We start from the raw sequence: 7,219 nt of genomic DNA, 5'->3' as shown, positions 1-7,219 counted from the left end.
TCTTGGCTAAGTGTCCGTTACTGGTTGATATTATTAGAATTAAACGATTTTCATGATTAACTTACTTTTACCGCAATGTTTTCCCTCGCAATGTTCAAATATATCCCCAAAATGGCGTTGCTTTCTGTCTCACATTAATGACAAGGTTATCCCAAGATGTGTGAGAGTTTCTGACACTATATTCACGGGTATTCTATAGCTATTCAAACATATACAAATTTGGCTGGTTTGCGATAAGCTATACAATTTTCACCCTGATGTGGTAGACTGGATCCTTCAGTTTTCAACAACTACGGACGGTCATCGGGTTGTGCTGTTGGTGAATAAGGCAAAGTGACGGATTGTGGGTAAATAAAAGACGCCGTCATTAGAGGCCAGAAGGATTCAGGCTACTGATATGGCAGTGACATCAGCACTGTATGAATTTCATTACACTCCCTAGCGTTCGATCAAAACGCTGGTGTACACTCGCACGCGCTTAAAGACACCGCATAGATGCGCGAGCGAAACAGCTGCTTCAACGCGTTGACGTCACTGCCACATCGGGGTGAAAACTGGTATAGGTCAGGCTTCCTCAAATAGGTTTGTTGAAGCGCCACATGAAATAAAGACTGAAAAGCGCCACTCAATGGCTGCGAAGCAGCTTTCGCGGTGCTTTAGCACGGCCGTGGGAGTCAGAGGGCGCCCCCCTGTGAAGTTAACGTGTTTTTTTTTTTAAGTTGAGGTGCAAATGACGCCATTTGGTGCAATATTTTGCACTATTTTAGCCTGTCTTTACACGGAGAACATGGGAATTTATTTATTTATTTATTTATTTATTTATTTATTTATTTATTTATTTATTTTAAATCTAAACGGCGCCTCGCGCCACTCGGGAAGCCACGCTATTTGCGGACCCCTGGTATAGGTAATAGATGACTATGAAAACTTTCCGCATACCGAATATGGGTTTAGCCCATATTTAATTGCCTTTAGGCCCTATGATTTATTTTTAGAAAAGAAAGCCTAAGACTGGAGCCTAATCAATTGAGAAGGGAATGGATTTTGTCACAGTAATATCAAAATTAATATCGTCCATAACAAAAAGGAATGCATCACGATTTTTTGATATCCAGCTATAGTATTTTAATTGATTTACACTGAACATGAAGCTATAATATCACTACTATATAGCTTCATGCATGGACATTTGCAGACCGACCTTCTCCATGTAGCGAGTACCACATTAGATTGTGTTTACAAGAAATATATAATAAGCGCCACTTCCACGAAATGTCCTATATGCCAGCAACTTTGATGATAATATATTATCTACAACATCACACCTGTTTTTCAAGAACTCTCTTTTATCTATTCACCTCAAAGAAAGGATTAGAATTATTATAATAGAATCCCTGACCTGATGCAACGCATTTTTAATGAGTTGCTGAGGGACTAGAAATCTTTATGGTCGAATGAACAACGTATGACCACTACACAGGTCAATGGCCTTATTGTGTTCTGGCGGGTTATTTAAAAGCACGGTCCCTGAATTTTTCCAGACAAGGAACAATAGGAACAAATTGCCTGGCAATGGGGTCACATATAATCCCAGTCTATAGTGTGATCAGAACATTATAGGCAGGTAATCATTATAGTATAATCAGTACGAAAAGTCCAATGCGATTTTTAATGTATTTTAAAAAATTCAAAGAACCACTTTTTAGCGGGAATTTTTGCAAGTTACACAGCTGAAGTTGTAAAATGGTTGAAATACTACAATATTACGGCGTAAACAAGAATATGTTTGTTTGGTCTTTGTTCCTACAGCCACATCCCTTAACGTGCTATATAATGGCTTTTATAACGAAATACTTACAATTTTTTTAAGCTATTCCCTGTAAATTGGTTGAAATCCTTCTTCCAAATTTCAGATACAAAAAACGTTTCCAGTTGTGAAGTGTCACTAAGCACAACTAAAATGACGCTTTTGACATGATGATTCGTTGCTACCAACGCTTACGCGTGCGCAAAGCATAACCAGAACCAGAACCACTTCATGCTATTTGAGCACTGTATTAAAGCGCAGAATATGTGGTATAAATGCACATAATTGCTTGAAAATGATATAAGATGTGCGTATTGATTCAAAACCTTATCTGGCAGGTTTTAATTTTCTCAAAAAAAGAGTGTTTTTGACTGACGCGACTTTGTCATCTCAAAATCCCATTTGATAACATGGAGGATTTTTGTCACTTTGCCAATTTCTCAAAATAACCAACCTTTAGAAGAAAAAATATTAATACTTTTCTCTCGATTATAGCTTTTTTTCGTTTTTGTGATGTGCCCTGGGTAATTTAATTTGATCATTTATGTTTGTTTTCAAAAACTTTCATGAAAGACGGGGAACCCGCTTTCAAGTAATCAGAGAGGAAATACCCATTGATTACAATTACAATTCAGTCAAGATTCATTAATATCTTAGAAATCACTCAATGTCATCATATTATTGCACCATTGTGGAAAATCTCTGTGGCTATAATAAGGTGAAGGAACTTTGCAGTTTAATACTTTTGTAGAAAAGAGAGAAGCATGAGTTTCTCGTGGCAGATTTGGATCAAAAAGTTGTTATAGGCTTTCTAATGTGTTGGTAGTCTATTTGCTTTCAACGAAAGGTACCTGTACACAAGTAATTTTGCATAGCCAATAATGTGCTATTAATCCAGCAATAAAGAGTGAGGCAAGAGTGTCTCGGGCAGATTTGGATCAAAAAGTTGGTATAGGCTTTCTAATGTGTTGGTAGTCTATTTGCTTTCAACGAAACGTACCTGTACACAAGTAATTTTGCATAGCCAATAATGTGCTATTAATCCAGCAATAAAGAGTGAAGCAAGAGTTTCTCGGGCAGATTTGGGTAAAAAGGTTGTTGTAGGCTTTCTAATGTGTTGGTAGTCTATTTGCCTTCAACAAAACGTACCTGTACACAAGTAATTTTGCATAGCCAATAATGTGCTATTAATCCAGCAATAAAGAGTGAAGCAAGAGTTTCTCGGGCAGATTTGGATCAAAAGGTTGTTGTAGGCTTTCTAATGTGTTGGTAGTCTATTTGCCTTCAACAAAACGTACCTGTACACAAGTAATTTTGCATAGCCAATAATGTGCTATTAATCCAGCAATAACAAAGTAGACATAGAATAGTATTCTTCTGTCGCCTTGCTGAAGTCTGGTAAATGAAACAACGCATCTGTCAATGTAAATCGGAACAGGTGGATCAATCGTGTGACCTGTTTCTCGGAAAAAGTCACAGTGAGTGATTGGTAAAAGCAACATTATTTTGGAAATTTTCATCAGTGCAAGGATTTGTACGCAAAGGATATAAAACTTCACGTCAACAGTGCACTTCGTTGTCCAGTGCTTTTCGCAGGACAAGTTTGAATTAGGATATACATTAGTCGCCCGGAACATTGAGTGGAGCAGAACTTTGTAATCAACAAGAAGACGACTGTCGGATAAGTAGTAATATTATTTTAATGTCATTGTTTTTCATGAAGTATGTGCATCTATGTTCATATGCAGAATCATTGTCAAATCATACTTTACTATTCAATAAACATTAAGATTTTGTTATCTTTGTTATCCCTGGCCAATTTTATGCCTATTTTTGAACTTTTCTCAAAATTTATAGCGCATTGTTGACAAGTGCACTGGAAATTTTATTTCAGCACAGACAACAGTTGTGGCGTTACAGTCAAAAATGAGGGAAAACCAATATTTGATCGATAAATCAATAACTACTTGCCTTGAGTTGCTGAATTTTCTGTGCAGTAGTTGTAGTCCTTGCCCCTATAATATACATTACTTACTTGTCACCAATGCTCTATAATTTTTGAGAAAAATGCAAAAATAGGCACAAAATTGGCCAGGGGTGTAGTACCCCCTTAATATCTAAATTCTTTCGCCAGCTTATTCTAATGACGAGTTTTCATTTAACACTTCACACAAAAACCCAGGTGAGAGAATTTAGATATTAACATGGTTAAGTTTATTTACTACTACTGAAAGTTGTGGTGGCCACAGCGCATTCCTTATGGACAAAAAAATTCAAAACTAGCAAAGTTTAGGGAATTTTTAAAAAAAGTCAAGAAAAACATAGGAGTTGTTACAATTCCTACAAGACCCTAGGTGGGGAATAATTTTTTTCTTTGTTATGATTTGAACATTTTAAATGGATAGGCATGATTGATTTGACATAGGAGCCATTTTGCTGCACGGGTGTAACCGAGTAAGCTGTAGCTTTTTATGATAAGAATTACTTTCCTCTTGTCAAAGTGTGGGAATTAGAACAAGCAAGAATTTGTCCTACTTAAAGCCATATTATAACATTATCATACAAAATAGATTAGCATTTCTTTGCCATAAAATGTTAGTTTTTACTGTCAGATATATCCCCTTTTATTTTTGAGCCGCACAACTACGACAAAGGAAAGAAAATTGGAATTTACTACCAGCGCGTATGTCGCCAATACGTACCACTCCTTCGGTCATGTTATGGTACGACCCTTTGTTGTGTAGATCACCGTCCCGCACGCCGTGTACGTACTGTGTGTTATGAATCGTGTATGTATTCGACTAATAATTCCATCGTAATAATAAGACGCCGGTTCCGGCGCTTTATTCAAAATCTCGGATTTTGACAAAACTACACCACCTAGAGTCTTGACATTTGCAGGGTATATTGGTTTAATAAAGTACAATATAATCGTGTAAAAATGAATTTTAAAAAATCAGTGAGGGCGTCCTCAACAGCAAATGTTATAATATGGCTTTAAACAATACTAAGGATGTTGCGTTCATTATAGCAACAACAACAACAAAACCGCACTTATATAGCGCCTTACGAACCCCTCAAGGCGCTATACATAGAAAATACTAGAATACTTACTCTTACAAATTAATACTACAACTTTAATTATATAACTATAAGACATTATACAACTATAAAAGACAAAATGTATGTACAAAAATTAAAGGAGATCACATGAATATGCGCATGAAAAGTGCATAATATACCAATGCAGGGATGTCAATGTTGAATCCTCGGCAAAAAAAACCAGATACATTATGAAATAGTTATACGCAATTCACATTGATAAATTAATGGCAAGTCAGGCAAATCAAAGAGTTGTGTCTTAGTTTAGCAACGATTTGAATTTCCCAAGCGAGTCTGTAGCGCGAATGTTTCATGGCAGCTTATTCCATAACTTTGGATGTGAATGCGCGGTCTCCATATGTTGCCGTCTTGATGGTTCTGGCGGATGGAAGGTTAAGCAGGTCACCTTCCAAAGTCGATGATCTTAATGTCCTCGGAGGCATATATATTGTTAACATGTCAGCTATTTATCGCGGTGCCAGTCCATTTAAAGCCTTGGAAGTAAGAAGAAGAATTTTAAACACAATTTTTTTTTTCAGTACAGCTGCCGGAGAATGGGCTTCAAATGAACACGACCCTTAACGTGGGTAACGAGCATAGAGCCTCACGGTAATTCTGGACTTGTTGTAGTCGGTCGATCTCATTTTTAGGAAGCCCATGCAGCAAGCTGTTGCACTAGTTTTCCTATTGATACGTGGTACAGATATATTCTGAGTTTGTCAATATTGTATAGTGCGAACGACGCACTGTGACAAATACTGCTCACTTATTGGCTCATAGTGACATGCTCGTAGATGACGCCATTGACCCAGATCGCGGGCAAAAATAGATAGTTCAACTAAAATGAGCGCAAACGATAAATCTATAAATTGTTTTCGTCGATGTTGGCATAAACAAGGGTGGTTTTTTGTGCCAGATGAAAAGCCTTAGAATGTTGGTACACATTTTGTAGGACTAGGGTTTCAACAAATAATTATTCATAATAATAAGTACCCAGCAAACACAAAACGTTTTTGACATCATTCGCAAAAGGTTATAACAGGTTGTCAGAAAACGTTTAAATGTCGGGTTATATAAAGGGTACATTAATGGTATAAAACGTTTTCATAACATTAAATAACATTTATTGGTAATTTACTGCACAGCAAACACAAATGTTTTACAGAAAACATTTAAATGTCGGGTTATATAAAGGGTATAAAAACGTTTTAATAACATTCCAAAAACATTTTTGAAAACTTGGTACAAATCATTCTAAACAGAATGTTATTTTGGGGTTGAAAATATATTTTGCAAAAAATGTTTGCCCAAAATATTTACAATAACGTTTTTAAAATGTTTTCACGACCTTTATATAACCCGACATTTAAATGTTATTAAAACGTTTTGTAAAAAACATTTTAAGAACATTTCTGTTATGTTATTTAAGTGTTGATAAAATATTTGGCCAAAAATGTTTGCAAAAATAGTTTACAATGACATTTCGAAAACATTTTAAAAATATTGTTGTAGTGTTTGTTCATACAAAACGTTTAAAAACGATTTCATGACCTTTATATAACCCGACATTTTAATGTTATTAAAACGTTTTTACCTAAACCAAAACCCAGAATATAACTTATTTAACACGTTTTAAAAACCTTTTTGTGTTTGCTGGGATATTCAATGCTTCTTGACGAATCCGGTCCGACTGCCTGATCAGGAAGTACTGCCGAATCAGGCAGCATGTTGCCGAGTCAGGCAGCATGGTATCCCACAATGCAATGCTGTATTTCAAATAGAGCATCTTTTAATATACCGTTATTTCTTGGTTTAGTGTAAAGAAGTAGGTAAAATATATAAAATTGTCAATGAATGTACAATTAGTAGTATTTTTTCATAAATTTTAGTTAAAATAAAGTTAATTTGCATATTTCAATCAAATTTTTAAAAAACCGTCAGAAATTGTTTTGTTATTTAAATTATTTTCCTCCCGGTGGAATTTTTTTTCGCCCGGTGAAAAATTGTCAACTTACATGTAGCTCATGTGTGTCAAAGTAAAATTTCCACCGATCTTTTATAAAATCACCATGAACAATTTAGTCCTTAGTCTGTCAAATTCGGAAGGGTTACCAAAGCCTGTGTTGCCTGACTCGGCAACATGCTGCCTGATTCGGCAGTACTTCCTGATCAGGCAGTCGGACCGGATGTGTTGGACTACGAATAACCATTATATTATTGTTTTACGCAAACAAAGATTCGAAGCTAAACATAACTGGAAATTTAATGTAAATAATAGAATAACGACATGCTTGTTGCATCGAATATTTA

Source organism: Amphiura filiformis, chromosome 18 (assembly GCF_039555335.1).
Source record: "Amphiura filiformis chromosome 18, Afil_fr2py, whole genome shotgun sequence".
Classification (NCBI taxonomy): domain Eukaryota; kingdom Metazoa; phylum Echinodermata; class Ophiuroidea; order Amphilepidida; family Amphiuridae; genus Amphiura; species Amphiura filiformis.
The sequence above is the reverse complement of the archived record's forward strand: the minus strand, read 5'-3'. Positions refer to the sequence as shown.